The sequence below is a fragment of the Physeter macrocephalus genome, chromosome 14 (assembly GCF_002837175.3).
Source record: "Physeter macrocephalus isolate SW-GA chromosome 14, ASM283717v5, whole genome shotgun sequence".
Taxonomy (NCBI): Eukaryota; Metazoa; Chordata; class Mammalia; order Artiodactyla; family Physeteridae; genus Physeter; species Physeter macrocephalus.
In genome coordinates this window covers 128,658,520-128,685,342 of record NC_041227.1, presented here as the reverse complement: position 1 = coordinate 128,685,342, position 26,823 = coordinate 128,658,520, and positions in this window count along the sequence as shown.

Genomic DNA, 26,823 nt, shown 5'->3' with positions numbered 1-26,823 from the left:
GAAAGGAGAGGCTATTTTAAGTTCTTAGAACTTAAAACTCCATTTCCCATTCTGAGGCTGGCTCAGTAGCCAGGAAACGTATAAATATTATCTGATGACTTGTTCCTTGACGGAAATGATTGAAGAAATTGAGGGACCCCCCCCTCTCCAACCCAGTGTCATATTCCCATACCCACCAGACTTGATCCCCTGTTGGAAAATTCATCTATAAGTTAGCCAAGTGCCTGCTAGGGTCAACATCTGGAGAACGTTGCCAGAAAGCCTAAATGGCTATTATCCTATTTTGGAATCTTCTCACTCTCTGGCCCAAAGTTAAAATAACTGGCTGAAGAACCAGGAACTTCTCCTAAAGAAGCATCCAAAGGGAAAGCCAAGTAGCTCATAAAATCTTACCCCAGTCTGTAAAACAGTGAAAGAGACACTTAGCATAGCATGTTGCTTCCCTGGTTTTCGTTATTTTACGAGGTCTCAGTAAGTTTCCCGGGGCTGCTGTAAAAAAAAGATTTCTTTTCAGTGTCTTGCTAGACTAGGTTCCCTGGCCACCGTGCTCTCAGTGCCACCTCCTCTCCATGCCTCCCACCCTTTGTTCGGTACACAAAAGTTCTTCCATGTCCCATGCTCGTTCTGTCAACTGACGTTTTTTTTTTGCTCAAAATGCTTCTTTTCTCTCAGTGTTCGCTGCTGATGGGGCTTCTCACGGTTCAAATTATAGGTCGAGCAAGGCTCTATGTTTAGGGTTTTATTAAAAAATGAAGGGATTTCCCTGACAGTCCAGTGGTTAAGAGACTTCACCTTCCAATGGAGGGGGTGCAGGTTCAATCCCTGGTCAGGGAGCCAAGATCTCACATGTCTCGGGGCCAAAGAACCAAAACATAAAACAGAAGCAATACTGTAACAAACTCAATCACAGACTTTAAAAATGGTCCACATCAAAAAAATCTTTGGGACTTCCCCGTTGGTGCAGTAGTTAAGAATCTGCCTGCCAATGCAGGAGACACAGGCTCGATCCCTGGTCAGGGAAGGTCCCACATGCCGCGGAGCAACTAAGCCCATGTGCTACAACTACTGAGCCTGCGCTCTAGAGCCCGCGAGCCACAACTACTGAGCCTGCATGCCACAACTACTGAAGCCCGTGCGCCTAGAGCCCGTGCTCTGCAACAAGAGAAGCCACCGTAATGAGAAGCCCACGCACGGCAACGAAGAGTAGCCCCCGCTCGCCGCAACTAGAGAAAGAACGCACGCAGCAACGAAGACCCAATGCAGCCAAAAATAAATAAATAAATTTATTTTTTTTTAAATGCAATATGGTAACATCTCATAATCATGGAAGGTGAACGCTGGGATGTTCCTGAAGGAATGGATTTCCCCAGGTGCTGGTTGGGCTGAGATGAACCTCAGCTGTCCACCTCCTCCAAGAATGGCTTCCACTGAAGAAAGATGCCTCACCCAAGGCTGTGCTTTCTTCCATGGCAGCTCACATCCAAGAACTGACTGATGTGAGTTATAAAGGCCACTTTCTCTAACTGTGGACAACTCAGAAGACGCTTCTAGCTCCAGAGCTGCCTGTGGTGTTGGCTCTGCATTGCAGCCCACCTTTCCCTTCTGCCCAGTTCTCCTCCCTTCCTTTCTCTGCCACAAGATGAGAACCCCAGGGGTTCTCCCTAAGAACCGTCCTGCACACTCCCTCTACGTGGGAGTCAACCTCCCAGGGAACTCTGACTGTGACGGTTGGTGCCAGGAACGGGCTGATAAGGCAGGTGCCAAGATGGAATTCTGGAACTTGATCACTTGCCACCCAGCTAACGACGAGCACCCCTTACTGGTGCCAGATGAAGCACGATGGAGCAGTGCTGTTGTTAAAGGTCCACCAGGGCTGGACGGGGGAGGCTGTATCTGTGAGCCTGCATGAGACGGTGCAAAGTATTAGACGTTTAAAAATACAGGACGAAGAGCACCTAGAGGGAGAGTGCAGTGGGTTGGCCGTTGCTAAGCTTGACTGACACCCTAGGAAATGAAAAGCCGAGTGCGATGGGTCAGCAATTAAAAGCTACGTGGGGAAACCGTAAGAGGTCCTCGGTGGCACAGACAGAAGCTCGCCCCCCTCCAGAGGGCAGACAAAGCAGAGGACCAGGCCAAAGGAGGTTAATTCCCCGTCAAGTCAAGGAGACCAGGCCAAGGCCAAAGCCCTAGTTAAAAAGGACGGGGCCTTGACTCTTGGGATGGGGACGTTTGGGGTAACGATATCCACAAATATCGCCCCCCCTCCAGATTCTCCCGAGCCCTCTGAGTCTGCAGAAGTCACAGCCACAGCCCCCAGTGAGCTCACGTTCGCTCCTTGCCTAAAGGCAGTGCCCGGGCTTCTTCCCGGCAAGACAACAAACATGTTCCACCTTCAGGACTGTCCCCACCTCCTGTCCTGGCCACCGGAGTGACATGTTAAGGACGAGGCACAGCCCAACCCAACCGAGGAGGAGCTGGGTTTGCCAAAGGGGGGAAAGAACTGAGCCCCAAGGGGGCTGGGACCCACCAGCGTGCCCTGCCAGGAGCCGGGACGGCGCTCACAGGACTGGAGTGTAAGCACGCGAGACTAAGCGCGTAGAGCGTAACACTGGGTAAAAGAGGGTCCTACCGATGTGCGCGCCCTTTCCCCCCAAGACAGGATTCAACCATCCTGTCAAGGACCGTGGGAAACGGCACGAATGCATCCCACCAATGGCTCCCGGGTGTATGGGGAAAGTGACGGCCCCCCCTACTAAGGCATGTAGAAGTGCCAGAACTCCCATGGCAAACGTGGAGGAAGCGATAAAAGGCCAGAGAAGGGGACATTCTAGAATGGCTGAAAATCCCACCTGGGAATAACGTTCACGGGGCAGCTCAGAAGAACCAACATTTTCCAAAGCAATAGGAATGTTTTTCTGAGGGCGGTACCAGCCTCTCTAAGTAGGTCAGTGATGGCTCTGCTTTCTAGGACAGGGTCCTCAGGAGAAGATGCTGAGAGAAAACGGAGCTCGCTAGTCGCAATGAAATGATTAAACCTCTAAATAACAGTGACCAGATTACAGTGCTTATCCGCCAAAAGCCAAGGGAGTATAATTATCATAATGAACAGTAAGGAGAGGGAACAACCAAGCCAAAATGTTAGCTCGGCCCCCTTAGTGGTTGTGAAACCTTGAGCATGTTATTTCCTGTCTCACCGAAATATGTATATTATACCCCGTCATGATCACTTTGGATCAGATAATATCTAAAATATCTTTCCATCTTGACATAACCTTGCAGTCTATGATGGTAGCTACTAGCCACATGTGGCTACTTAAACTAACAGTTTAATTAGATTTAATTAAAATTCAATTCCTCAGTTGCACTAGCCACAGTGTTCAAAACTCACCTGGGGCCAATGGCTACCACAGTGAACAGCACAGATACAGAACATTTCCATCATCACAGAAAGTTCTGTTGACAGCACTGCCCTATAATACTATTATAATATATCCCAGTCCTTTTAGGTTCATTTCACACATATATACACACACATAAATTAAAAATACATAACTAAGAGCTAACAGAGTATGAAATCAACCATTCATAAGGGCTCAGCACTAGGAAATTTATACATAGTATCTCAATTTCATCACACAACATCCCTATGAAGTTGATATTACGTTCTACCATGTATGGATAAGGAGTCTATTTAGTTTCCTAAAGTGATTAAGACCCCTCACCCCAATCATACAGCTGGGAGGAGGTGGAGGAAAGATCCAGACTCTTCTCGCATCCTCCCCCTTAAGCACCACACCCTACTGTCTTCCATCAGGCTTCGACGCTGATGGTAATTACAACGTGACTGTCTTCTGAATTCCAACGCGACGGATGTGTAGGTGCTGGAACTCAAGCAGCTAGTAACCAGCTTGCAGACCCTTGGAGGCAGAGACTTGCCTAGTTTCTTAGTTCTTAGGGCAGCATATTGAAAATGAAGGGAGTATTGCCTGGAAATGCTCCCTTCCCTCTGGCTTTCAAGTTCATTATTTTTTTGCCTCAAGCTGACGTTTTAACCACTTTGTGCCCATCCCTCCCCTGATCTTCACACATATCCTCTTTGTTAACACTTCTTTTTCTATACTGCAGTCTGAAAATAGCATAGATGTCTGGATGCTCTTTTATTTCATTAATGTAATAACAGCATTGATGTCTGAATGCTGTATTACTCCATTAATTTAATAATTCTAATAATATTCTGCTTTCACCCTATATGCTGCTTTCAGAGTACACATAAGTGCTTGTGCTTGTGGTGAAAGAAAACTACTCGCTGTTAGGATTGGAGGTTCAGAAGAATTCCCTGACACGGACAAGTTGAGAACTGAATTTTATATTTTGGAAGGAAAAGGGGGATTCCCAGGTACGAGTTGTGAAATCTGACTGACTGAAGTTCAACTGGCTTTCCATATTTTTCGAGGTGCAATGGTACGGCACATTTTGAGGGACAATAACGTTGCTTCAAGGCAACCTGGCTTGGAATCAGAAGACTTGTGTTTTGGTGCTAACTCTGCCATGAATGCCTGTGGGACCTAGACAGGCAGTTAAACTACTGAGTCTCATTCTCCTCCTCTGAAAACGGTAACCACGGTGATCACCAGCCCTGCCTTCTGTACTGGATACTGCGGTATGGGGCCCAACTTACCCCTCTGTGACCAAGGAAATTATTTTCCCAGGTATGAAAAGTGTTGTCCGTTGACAGCTCACAGACCAGTCTTGTCCAGGAATTGCCTTTAGCCTAAAGGAGACACCTTACCCAGGTTTACGCACCATCCCAAGAGCAGCCCACATTCGGTGACTAGGGTACGTGGTATACCAAGGTCCAGTATCCTTACCGGAACTCAGGACATCTCCGAGGGGCCATGTTGGCTCCAGACCCCCCCTAAGAGCAGCCAATGCCTGTGCTGTAATTACACTGCAATTCAGTGTCTCCTTCTGCCCGGTCCTGCTTTCCTCACTCTTTCTGGGTGGTTTCTTCAAGAGCCCTCCTGAATTCATCACACGTAAGCAACTCTACATCGCAACGTCACCTGGAAGTCACCTGGATCCATGACACATGCCATAAGAGTTTTGTTTCTTCACTCCCATCCCACAAACATCAAACCAAACATACTATTACAAGTATTTCTTGTGTGTTTTTATACTGAAGCATTTTGCTCTGAAATACACAAACTAGGAGAAAACTCTGAAAGGCTTAACTCTTCATATGCTGGTGAAATAACTGTAATCTGGATACAGCCATTGGAATATGGTTAATTTCTTGGCCATTTTAGTGGGATCTAAGGTTATAGAGTTAACATAGCATGACCTGCCTTAGAATTTTAAAACAAGCTCACCAGAAAAGGTTTTAGTAATATCACCCAAGACACTTCATGCTACCCACTTTCCTCTTCACGATGTCTTCCCCAATACTCACAGTCAAAATGAATCATTCTTTCCTTGCTGCTTCTGTATCATTCTGTGCAAGTTGGGCACAGTTATGCATATATGTGCTTTTCTTCCTTACTGGACTGTGATGCTCTTGTAAGTCAGGGACTATATATTATGCATATTTTATCCTCCCAGTGTCAAGTACATTACCTTTCACTTAATAAGCTGTCCACAAATATAGGCTGAATGTCAATTTGGGTAGTTACATTTATTGTAGTTTATATGCATTTATAGGCCAAATTTTCTTCCATTTTCTCTGAAGACTACAGGAAAGAGAAAATGTCTTGAACTGAAGCCTGAGAGATTTAGGTATAAAAGCTGTTTTTACAGTTGTGAAGTTTGTTATGTGTTAAAAATGGCTACTAACGCCCATACAATTATGGCCAATTGATTTTTAACAAGGGTGCCAAGACCACTCAATGAGGAAAGAACAGTCTCTTCAACAAAGGAAGAGAAAAGTGGAGAAAGTGAAAAGTCAATCTACAGAATGGGAGAAAATGTTTGCAAATCAAATATCTGATAAGGGTCAAGTATTCAGAATATATAAAAAACTCTTACAATTCAACAACAAAAATATAACCAACTCTATTTTATTTTTTTATTTTTTTATTTATTTATTTTTTTTTGTGGTATGCGGGTCTCCCTCTGCTGCGGCCTCTCCCGTCGCGGAGCACAGGCTCCGGACGCGCAGGCCCAGCGGCCATGGCTCACGGGCCCAGCCGCTCCGCGGCACGCGGGATCCTCCCGGACCGCGGCGCGAACCCGGTTCCCCTGCATCGGCAGGCGGACGCGCAACCACTGCGCCACCAGGGAAGCCCCCAACTCTATTTTAAAATGAGCAAAGGGCTTGAATAAACATTTTCCCCCAAAAGATATACAAATGGCCAAAAAGCAAATGAAAATATGCTCAACATCATTTGTCATTAGGGAAATGCAAATCAAAGCCACAATGATATAACACTTCACATCCACGAGGATGTCTAGAATTTTAAAAACTAACAAAGATAACAAGTGTTGGTGAGGATACGGGGAAATTGAAATCCTCACACAGTGACGGCTGGAATGTAAAATGGTTCAGCCACTTTGGAACTGTGGAAAACAGTTTGGCAGTTCTTAAGAAGTCAAACATAGAATACATGACTGCATAATTCCATTCCAAGGTATATAATCAAAAGAACTGAAAACAGGAACTAAAAAAAAAGTACATAAACACACATATTCATAGTAGCACCATTCATAATAGCCAAAAGGTAGAAAGAGTGAATAAACAGGTAAACAAATTATGGTCTATACATACAACGGAATATTATTCTGTCATAAAAAAGAACGAAGTACTGATACATGCTACAACATGGATGAACCTCCAAAACATGCTAAATGAAGGAACCCAGACATAAAAGGTCACATATTGTATGATTATCTATTAAACATCCAGAAGACAGAAATTCATAGAGACAGAACACAGATCTATGGTTTCCAGGGGGAAACAGGGAATGACTGATTAATATCTTTTATTTAGGAGCAATGAAAATATTATGGAACTCGATAGAGGTGGTAATTGCACTTTTTTTTTTTTTTGCAGTACGCGGGCCTCTCACTGTTGTGGCCTCTCCCGTTGCGGAGCACAGGCTCCGGACGCGCAGGCTCAGCGGCCATGGCTCACGGGCCCAGCCGCTCCGCGGCAGGTGGGATCCTCCCAGACCGGGGCGGGAACCCGGTTCCCCTGCATCGGCAGGCGGATGCGCTACCACTGCGCCACCAGGGAAGCCCCAATTGCACATTTTTAATGTAATAAATGCCACTTTAAAATGTTAGTTTTATATTCTATGAATTTATATAAAAATTTGTATAAAAATAACCTCAAAAATTATTGTTTTAATGTTTAAGTAGCGACTACTAAGCTTTGAAATGTCTCCTGTGTTAGCCCTCTAGACCTTACAGGATTGTCTAAACATATCATTGATCTTAAGTCAAGGGAATAAGTTATTTTCCCTTCCAGGTTCTTTTTAAGCTGGCAGATAGCAGACAGCAGTATTATTCATCAATACCTTCTTCTGTTCTATTTTGGGGTATCTATAGAATGATACTTCTTCGGCGTCCCCTTGAATTAAGGAAAGCCATTTGACTATTTTGGTCCAGGAAGCTTTAGGCAGAAGTTACTTGTGTGATTTTGAGTGGTAAGAAATTCTCCGTATTCTCTTCCTCTGCCGTGATAATAGGAAAAACAAAGCATGGGTTGACGTGGAGGTGTTACAACACGGAAACCTTCTGGAATGCTGAGCTCTTGATGGAAGACAGCTTTTCCACACCCAACATCTGCTACAGCCTAAGACCGTTGGTCACAGGATGGCTGCAAGTGGCTTTATGCTCCCTTGCTGAGATCTAACACGAGAAAGAGAAAGCTCTCTCCAAGATATGAAATACAAGTTTTTCCTTTTGGTCTAACCTGAGTTAAGACAGATCGTACCATATAAGGGACACACTTACTCTAAAAAAATTATTCGTCAATTTACCTGAAATTCACATTTAACTGGGTATCCCTATTTTATCTGACAACTCTAGTCCTGACTGACTTAGACTAACACAAAACGTCCTCTAGAGGGAGGCAGGGAGGACATAGGAACAAAATCGAGCTGCACGTCTGTCTGTCTCATTTTTACAAAGGAAGAAGGCACGCTGGATGCTACAAATGCAAACATCAGCATATGCTACACCAGATGTCCATTAAGGGGTTTTTGAAGAGAAATTCCAGGATGAGTTGCTTTCTCCAACAAATCATCTCAAGGCTTAAACCCTGGATTAGTAAGTATTATAATTCAATCCAACTGCACAAATATTTATTTAATACTTTTTATCAACAAGGCGCTGTGGAAGATTCCGGAAGCCCACTGAGTCTCTGCTACCAAGGTGTTTCTGAAGGGGAGAATTAAGGAAATGCAGGACCAAATGTGAGGGGCACCATGAGAAGGGTCCAGAGAGCCATGGGCCTCCAGGGCTGTGCTCTCCTGGAAGGGCCAGCTTTGGAAACGTGTTAAAGGATAGTGGATAAAAAGCGAGATGACAGAGAACTGGGAGATAAAAGCTAGATGGAGAACGTAGGGCAAATTTTTACAGAGAAATTTCAATCCAAATCTGAAATCTCCACACGTCATGCAGTTGAACTATATGGTAAAGAAGATTTCTGAGCAGCGGCATGGCATGATCAAAGCTGAATTTTGAGAAAACTCAGTCTGACAGCAGAGTGTGTGGGATGAACTGTATGGAGAGGAGAAGGGAGGGTGAGAAACCATCAACGGAACGGTCCAGAGCAATGCAGTCAGGTCCAACACCCTCTCTTGGTAACTTAGATTTTGTAGAGGTTACTTTACCATCTCAAAATGAAATTCACATAGAATATAACCTGCCTACAAACATAATTCCCGGAAAATAAGCATAATGCCCTAACTGTAGCATAAAGAAGCAATGAAGTGACTAGTTTATAACAAAACATAGATTCTAGAACAGGGGTCATTAAACTACCAAATATAACCCTCGACCTGTTTTTATGTGGCTCTATGGTCCATAAGATAAAATGTTTTTTTTTTCATTTTTAAAGGTTTTTTAAAAAATGTTTATATAAATTCTTATATAACATCCTTGATGCCCTCTTGGCCCTCAAAGCCCAAAGTATTTACTATCTGGCTCTTTACAGGAAATATTTGCCAACCTCTGTTCTCAGGAATGGCTATATAATTAGCATGACCCAGTGCAAAGTGAAAATGCAGGCTCCTAATAAAAAGTATTAACGGTTACAAGACAGTGATAACAAAGCAGTCAACCAAGCGCAGGGCCCACACCCAGGAAACCACCTCTGCCTGTTCCGGTATATAAATACTCAGACGCTCAGTACGTAAACACTCGACCACAAACATAACGAACTCGTCAGACGTGCGTCCCCGTGAATACACCAACTGCAAGTGGGGACCAGTATGAACAGGGCCCTGCTCGCCGTTCTATCCTGCATAGCGGTCCCAGTACAAACATGTTTTATCAACAGCTCAAGTACCATGATGGCGCTTCCATTTTTGATGTGATACCTCTAAAATGACAAACAACTCCTGGGGAATTTTCGAATAACGTGCAATATAATCTTTTAAAAATGTACGTGAAAGTTGCATTTCTGGGATATTCGTAGAATGTTAAAAAACATAAAGAACTGTACTTACATGTGAGATAGAATTAGCTTCGAGGCTCCAATATTAGCAAGTTTTATATAAATGTTCAGTGAAAGACGCAGGGTAACTCTTTGCTGTGAAGCACTGGCCAGCACATTGCTGAACGAACAGCACCACTAACCACTAAGTGCTCAAAGCTACTAGTATCTCCATGGCCCCTCATACTGTAACACCCCGAAATGCCCGCAGGCATTTTCAAACCACCCTTTAGGAGGTGGTACTATCTGAGTTGACAGCCATTAGAGAATCTAATAATGATTAGATATCGGACGGTAAGGGTGAGATATTGCAGAAATGGAGTTTTGGACCCTTAGCTATTGGTTGGAAGGAGGAGAAGGTAAGAGGGAAAATTTGAAGATGAAAAACATGATCTCATGTACCAACACAGTCCTTTTAAATGTACCAACTCAGAACTGCTTCGGTATCTCACTTTCTCTTTGTGACGTCCCTTCGACGTAAGTAGGACAAATGCTAACAACATCAGCATCATAGACCAAGGTAGAGTTACCTGTACTCAGCATTTTTTAATTTTACATTTCACAGAATGCAGATTCAGCATGAAGGTTAGTTATTAGCTGGCCTATTAAATGTTTTTATTAAAAATATATATTCATTTCAGAGCTCATTATCAACACTCACGATACGTAAGACATATAGAGTGGAAATGTAGAAAAGAACAGTCTGAGACGTAGAAAGAAGTGCCCATGACATGCAGATGGCAGAGCTAGGCCTGGGATTCAGCTTTTACGATTCTGCATTCTGTATCCATCCAATTTTCTTTCCCTCATGGGGTAAACTAATTGGCCCAGTACCTGCTTTAGATAGAAGGCATTTCGACATGCAACTTAGAAGAGCAAGGAGAACACCATCAAAAATGAGGACATCCAATTCTCTTCCGAGTCTTAAAAAGGCACTCACTTGACACCCCTCTCTAATTGAAGGAGAGAGGGTAGTTCAGAGACAGCTGGCAGGATCTGAAGGCTAGTGAATCCCCATGAAGAGAATATTCATATCTATACTTACGTAGAGCCCGAGGAAAACACAGAGAAATGAGACACTGGAGTGTTTTTAAAAATTGTTATTGTTGAACCAGGCCCAGAACCCCACTGCAGAGCATACAGGTCTGGAACTTGGCAAGACCCCAAATTAACGGTATCGTCACGCAGTTATATATAATAACTTAAGCCGCGCACAGGAAGGAGGCTCAGATAGGGTGACCAACTCAGCCCACGCATAAATAACCCACGTTAATATCGTGAGAGAGGTCACAGACTGGAGTAATGTGCTGACGTCTGGCTGCTTCTGGCAGGACAGCCGGTATGGTCTAACCAGATGGCCGTTACTTAGTGGTGGCTTTCCCAGCAGAGGGCAGCTTGGGCAGGAATGGTTATGTGGACTACCCCCTCAGGCCTGGCTCCTAGAACTCTTGGCATAATGTCAGAAACGCCACCGTGGTTACTGCCAACAGGTCTGATGTCACCGATGGCAGCCTCTTGGGCTGCCAACGTCACTGGAGGGAGGCCTCTTCGGAGCGAGATCTTTGCACCATCAGCCAAGATGCCATGGTGCAAACAGGCTGGGGAAATTTGGGAGAGGGATGAAGGTGGAGAGAATCCGTGGCACAAACTTGCCTTCAGGGGAGTTCCTAACTGGAATCTTTGGGGTCTGGAGCTGTGATTGCTGCTTTTTCTCCTTGAACTCAACACACTCTGAACCCTTTCAACAGTAGGAAGAGATATGAACTAAACTAGTTTCCTACTACATCTGAGTTAACTGGCAGAGGAAAATGCCCATTGGTCATTTTTAGGATCACAAGTTCTATTGCCCAGATATAAAACAATCAGGCTTCTGTTCCAGATATAAAGAGAACGTGACTTACTATGTCCAAAATGGAACACAACAGTGAACAAAAATACATCTTCAATTCTCTAGGTCCCAAAAGTCCAGAGAACACTTGGGCCCTGGGCAGTGAGGCAAGCTCCTCTTCTGAACTGAAACAAATAAAATAAAATAATAAGATATTCTTGTGTCCCTGACCCTGAGCTAGGACATGTGAGAATGGGAAACATCGTGCGCCTTCAAAGCTAGGTTTGCTGTTGGCAAGGACCACAGCTAAGCTCTGCTATCCACAGTAAAAGTGTGGATTGGCTTCTGGACAGGTGAGCATTGGGCCAATTTCCTGTTGGGTTTTTCCATCGATGGCCTTGGAGTTTTATGTTTCAGTATGTGATGGTAGTAAGACTCACACTTAACCAACTCAGCTTCCTCAAACTGAGTAAAAACAAAAGGGAAGTAGGATAATAATCTTCGGTGTCTTCAGAACTTTAAGCAGATGGCTTCATTCACTTGTCTGGTCCCTCAATATCTTGCCTGACAACTTTCATAGGTTCATTCAAATGCAGTGTCCAAGACTGACATGGTTTGCTCCATTACACAGAAATCCTAGGGGCTTCCCTGGTGGCGCAGTGGTAAAGAATCCGCCTGCCAATGCAGGGGACACGGGTTCGAGCCCTGGTCCGGGAAGATCCCACATGCCACAGAGCAACTAAGCCCATGTGCCACAACTACCGAGCCTGCGCTCTAGAGCCAGCGAGCCACAACTACTGAGCCTGCGCGCCTAGAGCCCGTGCTCTGCGGCAAGAGAAGCCACCGCGATGAGAAGCCCGCGCACCGCAACGAAGAGTAGCCCCCGCTCGCCGCAGCTAGAGAAAGCCCGCGCGCAGCAACGAAGAGCCAATGCGGCCAAAATAAATAAATAAATAAATAAATAAAAAAGAAACCCTAAAAGGCCAGGGAAAATATTTCTGCAAGCAACTTGGGGGATGCTACATTGCCAGGATGAGAGAGATACCTTCCCGGTAGCGTCAAGTATATTGTATAAACACCTAGTCATAGAGAGGAGGGCTTCTATTTCAGAGGAGGGAACTTCAGGAAGTCTGGGGGAACAGGATCAGATCTTTATGACCGGGAGCTTTTGTAAAAGTCATGAGACTTTGGGGAAGTATATAAATCACAAGAAGAATCAATAGGAAAAAAAAAAAAACAACCCTGAAGTTTCCCATATATATATAGACACACATGTAACATTTCCCATCAAATATTCTCACATGGGCTGAGAATACCCTGGATAGGACAGATTGCAGTGAGTCAGATGTGACTTTCACGGATTGAAGCTGAAAGTTATCTCGTGTCGAAAGTTATAAAGGTAAAGCCCCAAGGCCCAGAATATTCTTGATTGCCTGAGTGCTTTCATTATTCCTCATTATTGGGGTAAAGCAGAGAGACAAATAGATCCTGGTATGAGTTTTGATTCAGCAATTTATTGACTCTGTGACTATGCCAGTCTTCCTCTGTTAAATGGGAATTATATAGACGTACATTTTATGTGTTCACTCATTTAATTGATATTTAGCGCGTACGCCTTTTGTGTTTTGGACACACACCGTTTATGATGTTAGAGATGCTGCAATGAACAGCAGCAACAAAAGGCAAAACTTCTTCTTTCATGGGTCTACCATTCTCATAGGGGAACTAGATAATAAATATATGAAGTCAATATATAACATGCAAGTAGTGGTAAAAAGGCAAATAACACAGGGAAGAAGGATAGAGACTGGGGGATAGGAGTGCCATTTTAGATGGTTTGAAGAACAAATTCTCTCTCCAATAAATGAAATCCAAGCAAGCATCAAAATAGTGATGGAGAGGTCACGAAGATATCTGGGAGTGGAAAATCCCAGGCAGAAGAAACAGCAAACGTAGAGGTCTGGGTGCTTGATGTGTAGGAAGAGATTCCAGGTCAGCGGGGCAGTGAGCTAGCGTCCAAGGTCAGAGTGCGGGGGGGGGCGGCCAGAGCCCATGGAGCCTCACATATATTTCTCCTCTGTGATATTCAAGTGAAAGGCTTTATTTCCATGTGTTGGTGACCCATAAAGCTCTGAAGCTGCAAGCAGGGCTAACATCTCTTGAGTGCCTGCTCTGTGCCAAGTCCTGTCCGAGCGCTTGCCATCATTCACTCTTCACTGCCACCTTAAGACGTAGGTGCTATCATTATCCCCTTTTACAAGTCAGGAAATTTAGGCTTAAAGGTTAGACGGTTTGCCAGAGCTGCCCTGCTGGTAAGTGCTAGAGATTCCAAAGTAAACAAGAACAAACCACCAAGAGGTTATAAGGCTCACCCTGCTGTTTGAAACCCCCTACTCTGAAACAAAATTCCAGTAGACTTAAGCTTGGCTGTGCTCTTCTTAAGCAAGGAAGCAAAGTAGGGGGAAACCAAGGGATGGACCCTTTGGAAGAGCCCGTCTCACTCCCCAGACATTCCCCTGGCTTCTAAACCCCTCATTCACAAGAATCCTCCTCTCCTTGCTGGCCCCTCGGCATATGTTTCCACTGATGCTGAGAATCATGCTGGGTGCTGAGAAGCCCTCTGTATCCTTCGCCTCGTGGGTTGGAGGTGGAGGAGAGTCTGGGCTGCAGTGTCAGGGACCACACCTCTTTGTCAGGAAGATGTAATTTAAAAAGAAAGAAGAAAAAGGGGAAAAAATGAGGGAAGAGCGAGCCACCCACCCCCATTTTCCTGAAACACGCCTTCATGTGCACACATCCACGCAGAAGCCAGGAGACGTCCATCACCCAGGTCCTTGGGATTCTGATGAAAACATTTTCCACCTGGCACAGTTAGGCATTAAACACCCCTCAAACCCAACCTGAGACTTGGATCGTCAGTGGAGATATTTTTAAAAGCATGACACAGAGGAGTGTGACACACTCGGCTTTCTCAGTGGGTGGGTAGAGGGTTACTTCATGCTGTTCTTGTCACTCAGCCCAGCATTTTAAGTGTGCACTTCATTACTGCACAGAGAATGCTCTGCAGCCTGGCCCAGCACGGCCTGTTCCCAGCGAGGGGATGGCGGCCCGGACGGGCGCAAGAAGGGGGAGCAGAGCGGCTGGGGGCGCCGGCTGCCCTCCTGGGCCCCTCCGTGCCTTCAGTTCATGCTCAGGAGGGCAGGAAGCGTCCTGCTGCTTGTTTTGATACTCTCTATCCCAGAGCTGCTGTCCTTGGGAAAATGCTAGATATTCATGTATTTACTGCCACCTAAGTAATTCCTTAAATGGCTATTTTTTTTTTTCACTCTCTTGTTCTCCCTCTTTTTCCTAACGGGAGTTCTTTCCCAACATCACACATAAAGCTTGTGGTAGAATTAGGACTAAGTTTCTGTGTCTCACCGCTTATGTGCAGAGGTGTTAGTCACCAAGGCCCTCACCATTTCCTTGGGGCAGGTAGGACAATGATATAGCAATGGGCGTGGGGGGCAGTGGGTGTGTCTGCCCTTGGATACAGACAGTAAAAAGCTGAACTGAAGGTAGAGAATTTGAAGGCAACAGAGAAAACAAGTGACAGTCGATCTGCTTTTCATTGGCGCCTTGCGCTGGTGATTCTAAACAATTTCAGGGGTCAAAGACTCCTCCCCATCCGAGAAGACCACTCCCACCATCACTCCCCACCACCGCCCTTTGGGGAGCTACTGAGTACCAGGGAGACAGAAGATTGGTTTGGGGGAGAATATTTTATTTCAGCAGAAAACCAGGGACCTCTGAATGGAGTTCTTCTTTTCCACTAAGGGGAATCCGTACTTATTTTTTCGTGGATGGCAACCTTATTTTATCTGTTCACCCTAATAGGAATATAAACAGCACTGTTTGAGGAATGATGAGTAAAAAAAAAAAAATGCCCGCACAAGCAGTGTGACAAAGTGGAAAGATTAAAAGGTGGATCTCAGCTCCCACATTTAATCCAGTAGCAGCAAGGCTGTCTAAAGTTACTGCTAAAACAATGCTTACGCTTAAGCCCAGGCCAAGGCACTGCCATGCATGCCTAGTTTAGAAGAAAGGTCTGCAAACTATGGCCCACAAGCCAAATCCAGCCCAGGCACTGTTAATAAGTGTTAATTAATTCAAATGTTATCTGTGGCTGAATTAGCGCTGCAGCAGCAGAATTCAGTAGTTGTAACAGAGACCCAAGTGACCCTCAGAATCTAAGATACTATCGTACCTGTTTTAGTCAGTTCAAGGTGCTATGTAACAAGCATGCCATAGAACAGGGGGCTTAAACAATGAACATGTATTTCTCATGGTTCTGGAAGCTAGGGAGTCCAAGATCAGGATGCCAGCAGGGGTAGATCGTTGATGAAGACCCCCTTCTTGCTTTACAGATGGCTGTCCTCTCACTGCATTCTCACATGACAGAGAGGGGGGAAGAGAGCCCTATTCTGTGTCGCTTCTTATAAGGGTACTAATCCCATCATGTGGGCTGCACTCTCATGACCTAATTACTCCCCAAAGGCCCCATCTCTGAGTATCATCACAATGGAGATTCGGGTTTCAGTATATGAATTTGGGGGTGGGGTCACACGAACATTAAGTCCCTAGCATGGCTCTTTATAGAAGAAGTTTGCCCACCCCCTGCTCTGGAATAGTGCAATGAGCTGCTAGTTGGACCCGCTGCATCTTCTCTTGGTTGATTACAACCCATTCACCAGGGAGCCAATGTTACCTATAAAACATAAATCATATCATGATACTCTCCTGCTCAAAACTGGCTGCTTGTTCCCCGTAACAATGAGACTAAAATGCAAATTTCAGGCTCACCCAGGCTAAGAGCCTTCATCGTCTGGCCTCTGTCTACAGTCATAACTCCTCCGTCTATTCTGGGTGCTCTGAACTAGCTCTTCCTCCTCAGACATGACACGTTCCTGACCACCTCATGACCTTTACGCTTGCTCTTTTCTCTGCTGGAAGGCTTTCTCCTCAGATCCTGCTGGAGCTCAGGCCTTCCTATATTTCAGGAAAGTCTTTGCTTTACTGTCACTTTCTTAGAGAGTCTGTCCTTGATCATGACTAACAAATAATACTTCCATCCTTCCCCTCCTTCTGGTACATCCTATCCCTACACCTTTTATTTTTCTCATAGCATTGATTAGTTCCTTCCATTAATATGAGCTGCAGAGAGACATGCTGATGGATTTGTGTGCGCAACAAGAGGAAAAGAAAGGGTTCAAGGATGACTCCTATATCATGCTGGCTTCATGAACAGCTGGAGAATGGTGACACCATTTATTGAGATGGGAAAACCTGTGAGAGGATCATATTTTGGGAAAAGTGAGGGAGGGAAAGATCAAGGTGTCCATTTTGGACATGTTATATTAAACATATCTATCAGATGTCAGAGTGGAAATGTCTAGTAGGCAGTTGGATATGCAAGTCTGGAATTCAAAGGAGAGATGGGGTCTGAAGATAAAAATTTGTAGATCATCCACATATTGATGATATCGGAAGCCATGGTCTTGGATGAGCTCTGCAAAGGTGGTACAGACATACAAGAGGGCCAAGGGCTAAGCTCTAGAGCAAATAAGCATCTAGAGGGTAGGAAAAAAGAGGTGGGGCAAAGGAAAGGAGATTAAAAAAAAAAAAGAATCAACTGAGGAAACAGGAAAAGCAGAGTATAATATCCAAGAAGCCAAGTGAAGAAAGACTGCTATTCCAAATGCTGCTATAATCTCCAGATGAGGACTGAGAATTCATCTTTAAATGCAGCCAAGGGCTGAGACAAGAGCAGGAAAACGGGGACAAAAGGCTTGTGGGAGAGGATTGAGAAGAATTTATAAGGTGAAGATAAAGAAGTGGAGTATAGGTAACAATTTCAAGGAGTTTTTTGCTATACGACAAAAGACGACAAAACCACAGCTCGAAGAGGTTACCAAGGAAGGTGGAGATTATCTAGAACGGGAGATACGCCGAAGCATTTACAGGCTGATGTGGATGAGACACTGGAGAGTAAAGACAATATTGAGGGACGGATAGATCATCCTGGAGAGAAGTCTCTTTGTAGGTAATTCAAGATGGCATCTGGTGCCCCAGCAACAGAGCAAGTCTCCGAGGGGAGCAGGTGACGGTCTGCAGGGAAAGCAGAATCCGTGAGTACTAAAGGAAGTGGCAGGCGACCCATTTGGAGATGGATGAGGAAGTTCTCTTCTACCTGCTTCTCTTTCTCAGTGAATAAAAGATGAGTTCATCAACTGAGAGTGAGGGGTGGCTGCAAGAAGAGAGGAGATGTGAAATCGTGGCCTTGGAGAGTGGGATTTGGGATGTGACCGGGAGAATGGAGCATGGTTGCCAAGCAGTGCTGAGGGCCCAGGTGAGGCCTGTGGTCAAAAATGAACACGTGACAGCTCTGCTTTATGTTTCCCTCCTGCCATATTCAAACGCTCTGGTGCAGGCTCAGAGTCGCTGGACAGCTGGGTGGAAGCAGAGTAGGAGATTTTTGGGTCAATAGGCTGGAGGGAAAGATGGGAGTTGAGAGTTTATGCAAGGCAGTGATGATAAAGATGGAAAGAAGGGAATGAAGGGCACAAAAGATTGAAGGAACTGTGCCAGATGGAAGAGTCCGTGGGTTCAAGGTCTCGGTAGGGTCAACGAATTGCTGAGGTCAGGGTAGGAGAGGGAATCGGTTGGAAGATAGCAGGTGGTGGCTGGAAAGCGAATCCTTAAAAATGAGATTTGGGAAAAAGAGGATTTACTGACTGGCTGGGTGTGGCCCCGGAGGGAGGGGCTGAGGAGGCAGAGAGGACGAGATCATTGGAAGAGAATAAACCCCAAACCCTAGAGACCTGAGTAGTGAAAGCTTAGCTACATGATGATTGAAAGCACCAAGTATGGTAGGTAAAGGTGAGCCAGGTGCAAAGCTTCCTGCAGGTGAGGGGCTGATGAGAGAGTGGCAGTGGTGAGTTCACCAATGGAGGGGGGCTAAGGGCACATCGTCTGCTGCAATGGGCATCAAAGGAGCAAGGACGGAGAGAGTGACGGAGACGACGGAGAAACATCTGGAGCTTGGAATGTGGAGCAAGTCAGACACTAAAGCCCCTTCTAGGCCCTGTGTCCGTGGGGAGGAATGAAGAGCCGCTACTGGAGAAGGCTGAAAAGGAAGCCATGACGTCGAGAGGAGGCTGGTTTCAATTGCATCAAGCATTCAAAGGGAACGTTCTTAGAAAAGGGTAAGGATATGGGGTATTTTGACAACGAGAGACCTGCAGTTACAGAGCACAGTACAAGGATTTTGAGGGACTGTTCGAATTTATCCGTTTTTTTGAAAGATACCGGTGGGCCTCCCTGGTGGCGCAGCGGTTAAGAATCCGCCTGCCAATGCAGGGGACATGGGTTCGAGCCGTGGTCTGGGAAGATCCCACATGCCGCGGAGCAACTAAGCTCGTGCACCACAACCACTGAAGCCTGAGCACCTAGAGCCCATGCTCCGCAATAGGAGAAGCCACCACAATGAGAAGCCCGCGCACCTCAACGAAGAGTAGCCCCCGCTTGGCGCAACTAGAGAAAGCCTGCGTGCAGCAATGTAGACCCGACGCAGCCAAAAAAGAAAAAAGGAAGAAAAAAAAAAGAAAGATACCGGTTGTATTGAATTAACACTCATCCTAATAACTTCATCTTAACTTGATTAAATCTACAAAACCCTATTTCCAAATAAGGTCACATCCCGAGGTACTGAGGGTTTGAACATCATATCTTTTGGGGGAGACACATTTCAACCCATAACAAGGTCTGAGTCTGAGTGACAGTGGATGTTCTTATAGGCGTGGACTTTTGATGGTAAACTGCAATGGGATGCATGATGGAAGGAATTTGGACGGTTTCTTGGGTGGGTCAGCAGCCTTCTTCCTGGGGTTGCTCTCTGAGTTTATAGGACAAGATTGGTGGTATCACAACAGGGGAGTGGTAGGATCACCAAGGACACATTAATCCCAGAACTACACAAAGGTTGGTGGGACTTCCTTATAGACAGCTGTGGGTGGGCTGGTGGTAGGCAGTGGGTCTTATACTGCTCCTCTCCCTGTTCACTCTGCTTACTATATTTCAGCTTCAGTGCTCTACCTCTGTCTCCAAAAAATACCTAGATTGTCCCAGCATCAGGGCCTTTGCACTTGCCATCCCACTGCCTGGAAACTCTTGTCTTGGATCTTCTCGTGGCTGGCTGTCTCATCACAGAGAGATCATCTCAGAGGCCACCTGCTTAGAGAGGCCCTCCCTGGCCATCATACCTAAAATACCATCACCTCCTTCACTATTTTCTTCAGCATTTTCTGAAAAAGTACCATCTTCACATTATTCACTTTGTTTAATGTGAAGTTTCCCCAACTAGTCTGCAGACTTCATAAAACAAGAATATTGTCCATTTTTGTTCACCAGTGACTCCCCAGGGTACAGAACAATGCTAAGTGTGTGTAGGTGCTAAGTTAGAATAACAACAGCAAGAATAAGAAGAGCAATAGTAATAATAATATTTGACTGATGGTAAATACGAAGCATAAGTCATAAACACGAAGCATAAGTCATTTAACCTCCCTCAACCTCATTCATAAATTAAAGACTTTGACCTAGGTCTTATCTTTAAGATCCTTTCCAATCTTATAATGCCAGTTATATAACAGCCTGATATAATCTGAAAGACCCACAGGAATGTTAATACCCAATGTACATGCTAATGTCTCAAGGCCAAGAGAAGAAAGGTTCCATGCATTATCCCTTGAAAAAAAAAAGTATCTTTATCAGGTCAAGATAACTGATCTAATGTGAGCAAAGAAGGGTTTTACTGACACCTTTTCTTCCACTTCACATTAAGCCTTCAAGCTACAGCTCAACTATGTGCTTAAAAGGTAAGGCCAGGAAAAAGATGGTCCCACAGATGGAGCTGTGCCGACTCAACCACCATCTTGGACCTTGGGGTGAGTTCCATTTGGTTTTGATTTTTCGTCTCATGCGCTTAGACTACAGGAATGGGCCCTTCCTCAACTGCAGAAGTCGTCTCATTCTAGTCACAGAGACCTTTATCGATTGATCTTAGTCCAATTTTTTGTTAAGAAGTTAAAAAGAACCAATTTCATCCATTTGCTTCTTTCTGAAGCCATTATTAATTTAGGGCCGACTGTGGCCCAGGTCTTGCCCGAAGGAGGTGGGAATTCAACCCCTCTTTCAAGCTCTAAATGTTTAATATTCCCTCCCTTCCAAAGTCAGTAACTGAGCATAGGTCATCTGGTGTCACACCATCCTATTCACTTATTCTTTGGCCAAAGGATTCAAATGCCTGAAGAGGTCGTTCAACATAACAAAGGTCACAGTTATTTGGCAAAAGTCTCGCCCTCACTGCCTGTGGTCCTATGTTTCCTCTTTCAGTTTCCTCTTTCAATTCTATGTTCCATTTCACTGCAAGACAGGGATATCTTTCTTCGCCCCAAGTCACTGCAGCCTAGCCTCCCCTTTTCCCTTCCTTCCCCTGAATTCCACCAGAACCCCCTCCTAGGCAGGTTAAGGTGCCTTTTGGGGTCGTAGGATCTTTATGAGGCTGAGAGGTGGAAGCCCGCAGCCAAGCAGCTCTGCCGGATGGGAAGCTCCGCAGTAGGAAAAAGGCAGGAAGAGTACAGGAGGCAAAGCCTGCCTTTTCTGATGACTGGTCTAGGGCTTCTTACTTGAACTTTTGGTTTTATAGTTCTATAAAAGGCAGCTGACAAAAGAGATCCCGTTTTGGGAGGGTCCAGCTGGCTGGGCTGAGCTGGGCGGGGCAGCCCCAATATTTGAAAGCCAGGCCTGATTTTCATCCATGATGTCAGAGAGGCACAGGGTTCCCAGTGAGCCAGAGGGTGGGAGAGCAGACGGCCCCAGCCCACGCCCTGCCCCGTGCCAGCAGCTGCTTCCAATGCTGCCTTCCTGGCACGTCTGCAAGAGCATTTTCCTCCTCGGAGACGCTGCAGAGTTTGGAAGGGAAGCTCCCTCGCTCAGCCTGTGGGTGTCTGCTGGAGCAGGAGAGCCTAGAGTCTCCCTCTCTGGCCCCCGGCTCCCCCACGTCCAGGCTTGGCCCTGCTCTCTGCTTCCACTTCAGCGGCTGGTTCACTTCGGGGCTGGCTGCTCTGAGACCCCAGGCCCCCACGTCTAGATTTGGGGAGCCAGCCTCGGCCTCCCCCTCTGACGCAGTGGCAGACACTGGACAACAGCGCTGCCCAAAGGGAGGAGTGTTGGGGGGTGGGATTTTTTACAAACAAGTCCAATCTGGAGAAATGAAGGAAGCCTTTTTTTTTTTGCTTATTCACATCAAACTACTCCGTTGCACTGGCCCGAGCCCTAGTTTCCTGTGGACAAAGCAGGTCGGCTCTCCAAGCCCTCGGGGGCTGGGGGTGAAGCAACAGCTACTCACTGAGCCCTGACTCTTAGGACGTTCTCTCTCCCCGGCCAGAAGCCGCTGCCCAGCTCCAGCAAGACCTGGAGGAGGGAGCGCAGGAGGGAGCCAAGAAGAGCGGTTGCAAGGGGCACGGAGTGCTTACTTGAGGGTTCTCCATTCTCAGAAGGAGGCAGGAGCAGCGGAGGGGCTCTGGCAGCTCACAGGTCCCACCACGGGTCAATTTGCAATCTGTGCACTCAGCATTTTCCTTTGGAGGCTGCTCAGATTCACCCAGCACGGCCTGGCAGCAAGGGCGGAGAGCAAGGTTAGAGCCAAACTCCACGCAGCACTGCCGAGCGGCCTGAAGTACTAAGACCACCCACCTCCAGCAACAATTCTCAGGCTGTGCCATTTAAACGTGTTCCAGGTTTCCTCAGCTTTCCTTTGTGCCATCCAGCCACGCGTTATGCCTGCACCCACTTACACATGGTGTCAGATGTTATGGTCAGGACCTACTACCAGCTGGATACCAGTGCGCAGCAAGAAGACAGCCGGTGAGGGAGCTGACATCACACGGCGCTTCGTTGACTCGCTGATGCCCCAAAGACCAGGGCTCTCTGAACAAAGCAGCCCCGGGGGGCAAAGGTATTAGAGGGAAGGTGGTTTCCTCTGCACCATGAGGGACCGGCATGAGGGTGGCCCCTGGTCCTCATGGCCTATGCCTGAGGAAGCCGAAGTTCCCAAGACCGTCCCCTTCTCTCTGATAGAGAGGGCGCCAACAGGAGATAAATGTAAAGAAATCTCTCCCAAAGAGTAAAAACGAAGCTTCTCCTACTCCCTACTCGAGGCAGGGAGGAAGGACACTGCCACCTGCCACACATTCCTTATCGTATTCCTCCCTTTTCTTCTTTCTGCTTTCTCCTACTCATTTATTACTCATCAAATATTTATCGAGCGCCCGCTCTGGACCGATTGATTTCCTCCTTCTTACGAGACACTACAGTATGATAAGTATGTAAATCGAATCAAATATGTAATGCCCAGAAGAAAATAATCTACAGCAAGAGAGCAACCCATGGGCTTGGGGAAGGAGGAGGTGAGGTGAGTTGTGGGGTGGGTGTGCCGTGGGTGGGAGCGGGCATGGACCTCTCTCTTCGCCGATCTCCGTGAGGCCACAGAAGCTGCTTGCTTAGGTAACATCCTCTGCAAAGCACTTTTTCATTATCTCATGGACCCTTACAACAGTCCTAGAGGATAGGACCATGGAATTCGTGCCCATTTACAAATATGAATAAGCTGGGGCCTGCAGTTAAGTGGACTCTTTAGGCCAAATATTTAGTTACTGGCAAAAAAGGAACCTGACCCCAGAACTTAAGAGTTACTATCCAAGGACTCCAGCAGCTATATCAGAACAGATACATATAGCTTCATCAAGGGGTGTTTTTTTGGTTTTTTTTTTGGCTGTGTTGGGTCTTCGTTACTGCATGTGGGCTTCCTCTAGTTGTGGCGAGCAGGGGCTACTCTTCGTTGCGGTGCGTGGGCTTCTCATTGCGGTGGCTTCTCTTGTTGTGGAGCATGGGCTCTAGGTGCATGGGCTTCAGTAGTTGTGGCTCGTGGGCTCTAGAGCACAGGCTCAGTAGTGTGGCACACGGGCTTAGCTGCTCTGCAGCATGTGGGATCTTCCCAGACCAGGGCTCAAACCCTTGTCCCCTGCATTGGCAGGCAGATTCTTAACCACTGCACCACCAGGGAAGTCCCAGCAGGCAGATTCTTAACCACTGCACAAGCAGCAAAGTCCTTTCCCACAGTTCTGAAGGCTGGTTAGTCCAAAATCAAGGTGCCAGCAGATATGGTGTATATGGTGAGAGCCAACTTCCTGGCTTATAGACATTCGTCTTCTCATTTTGTCCTCACCTGGAGGAGAGCAGAGAGAGAGGAAGCAGCTCTCCCGTGTCTCTTCTTATAAGGGCACTAATCCCATTCACGAGGGATCCACCCTCATGACCCATTTGTCACCCAAAGGCACCACCTCCTAATAGCATCATATCGGGGGTTAAGATTTCAACATATGAATTTGGAGGAGGGGACATAAACATTCAGTCCCTAACAAGTACAGATAAAACTGAAAAGATCATTCTACCTGGTCCAAACCTTCATGGTGCCTCGATTTGAAGTCAGAGAGGTGGCAGCATGAAGACTTATCCCACCGTTGCTGGCTTTCAAGATGGAGAAAGACCATAACCTGAGGAACCCAGGCAACCTCTACGTCGGAAGAAGCAAGGAAGTGGCTTCTCCCGCAGAGACTCAGGAAGGAACTCAGGCCTGCCAGCACCTTGACGTTAGCTCAGCAAGACCCCTTTTATACTTCTGACTTTCAGGACTGTAAGATACTAAATCTGTGTTGTTTTAAGCCTCTAAATTTGTGATCATCTGTTACAGCAGACACATGAAACTAATACAGATAGACAACCTTCAGTTTGTTTTTTTATTTTTACTTTTTTTTTTATTCATTTTTTTTTTGTGGTACGTGGGCCTCTCACTGCTGTGGCCTCTCCCGTTGCAGAGCACAGGCTCCGGACGCGCAGGCTCAGCGGCCATGGCTCACGGGCCCAGCCGCTCCGCGGCATGTGGGATCTTCCCGGACCGGGGCACGAACCCGTGTCCCCTGCATCGGCAGGCGGACTCTCAACCACTGCGCCACCAGGGAAGCCCGACAATCTTCAGTTTGGATGACTGGTCACATCGTCAGCATGTCCGTGTGTTACTGTATTGTGTACATGAACCACCAAACAAAAAAAATGGCTATGAGGGCTCTGAGGATTTCTCTACCTAATTCCCTCAGGCTACTTAACGGAGTCTCCCTTTGCCACGCTCGCACCAACATCAGTGAACCTGCCCCCTCTCTGATTCCCTCCATCTTTTTAAACAGTGGTTCCCCACTGAGGCTGGTGCCATGTGACAGGGCCCAGCTGTGGGGCATATAGATTGGGTAACAGCTGTGCACAAGTGACCTCACTCATATTTATTGGCAAAATGTAGCTTCAACGAGTCACCACTAGTAAGGAAAAAAAAAAAACCCACAAAGCCCAGGGCTTCCCTAGGAGGTCAGGACCACAAACATCAAAAAGGAAAGGTTGGTTGGACCTGAACAAGCTCATGCCAAGACTTCTCCACGTACCCGTGGGCAGAGGTCATCCTGATGTGATGCTAATTTGGACAGTCAAGTAGCGGCTACAGGTTATCGTGGCCCCATCTGTGAAACTCACGGGAAAAGGCTCCGTGGAGATGGGGATGTGGAAAATTCCAAGTTCTTTGCCTGAAGGGCCATGGAAGCAGTCTGTGAGTCAGAACCATGGAAAGGCACTTGGCAGATAAACTATACACCAGAGGAGGGCTCCTTGCTTACTGTTTCCTTTTAAGAAGATATTCTATTTCATAACATAATTGTACGGATGGGTTCTGAGGGTGGGGACTGTCCTTGCTCTCAGCCTAACTTATTAAAAGAGTTCAAAGCCCTGATGTGCTTCCCACCTCTCCCCGGTTGTACGTTCTCTCTCTGAGCTCCATCTTCCTACCTCGAAAAGAGGAGATAATAATAGCAACCTCACAGCGTGGTTATAGGAAGATTAAATGAGTGAAAGGGTTGAAAAATGACTGGGTTTGATGTATATACACTACTATGTATAAAATACTTAGATAACTAATGAGAACCTACCCTATAGCACAGGGAACTCTACGCAAGGATCTGTGGTGACCTAAATGGAAGGAAATCCAGAAAAGAAGGGATATATGTATAACTGATTCACTTTGCTGTACAACAGAAACTAACACAACATTGTAAAGCAACTATACTTCAATAAAAATTAATTTTTAAAATGAGAGAGAAAAAAAAGAAAAATGAGTAGCACATTACAGACAGTCAATAAATACTGATTTCCTTGCTTTACCCCTGCTTGGCTGCCTCAGATTAAGTGATATTATCCATATTGGTCCTGATCCCCCAACTGGGGACTAGGCTTCTGCTTTCAAAAATGACCACACTTAAATAGTTCCTAAAGTGGCAGAAATTACCGTGTTTTAAAAGTCTACAATGAGACACAGAGGCTCTACAGTCTCCCTCCTCCGGTATTTCCTTCTGATCCTCTCAAGCCCGCTCGTTTTTATTCTGTCCTCAGCAGCAGTGACACAAACTGGTTCCCGCTTTCTGTTCACAAATAATTCACCTCTTTGCAGTTTCTTCAGACTGTTCCCTCCATGTCCCACGGATGGCGTCTGGGAGGCTCCTCACTGAACATATTTCTTGACTGAAGTGTTGTTAGTGTTCACACATCCACATCCTCACGTCCACTGTTGGGCTATGGAAAGATTAGTTCACCGGGTCTCCATAACACAGTCCTTCCTTCCACACTTTCATGTCGGAAGGATGCCATGATGCTTTAGTAAGGGAAATATGTCCCAAAGACCTTCACCTCTAGGCTTCTGGTGATCCAAGCCTGGGAACACGGAATGCCATTCCCATCTGATAACTCGTGTCTTGGCTTAGGTGAAACCAATTTCTAGGAGGCAGAAAGCCAAATTCTTGGCCAGGCCCAGGGCAGGCATTCCCCTCTGTTGTGTTTACTTGCCCAATAAACCTTCTTACTGGGGGTAGAGATGACTCTTGTTGGGGCCCCAGTCCCCAGAACAGGAACAGAAGCCTGCAGAGACTTCTTTTCACCCACGCCCTGAACCCTCCCGGACCCACCAGAAGTAGGAAAAAGTGAGCAGACGGGAAGGACTTCCTGAAGGCTCTGGAACTGGTGTGGGTTCTTGAGGTAAAAGCTCTGCCATCAGCTTGGCCCCTGGTCTGGCTCTGCTCAGTCATCTGTGGGGCCTTTTCTGGGCCTTGGTTTCTCCTCTGTGAAGTGACAAGGGCAGGATCCAATGATC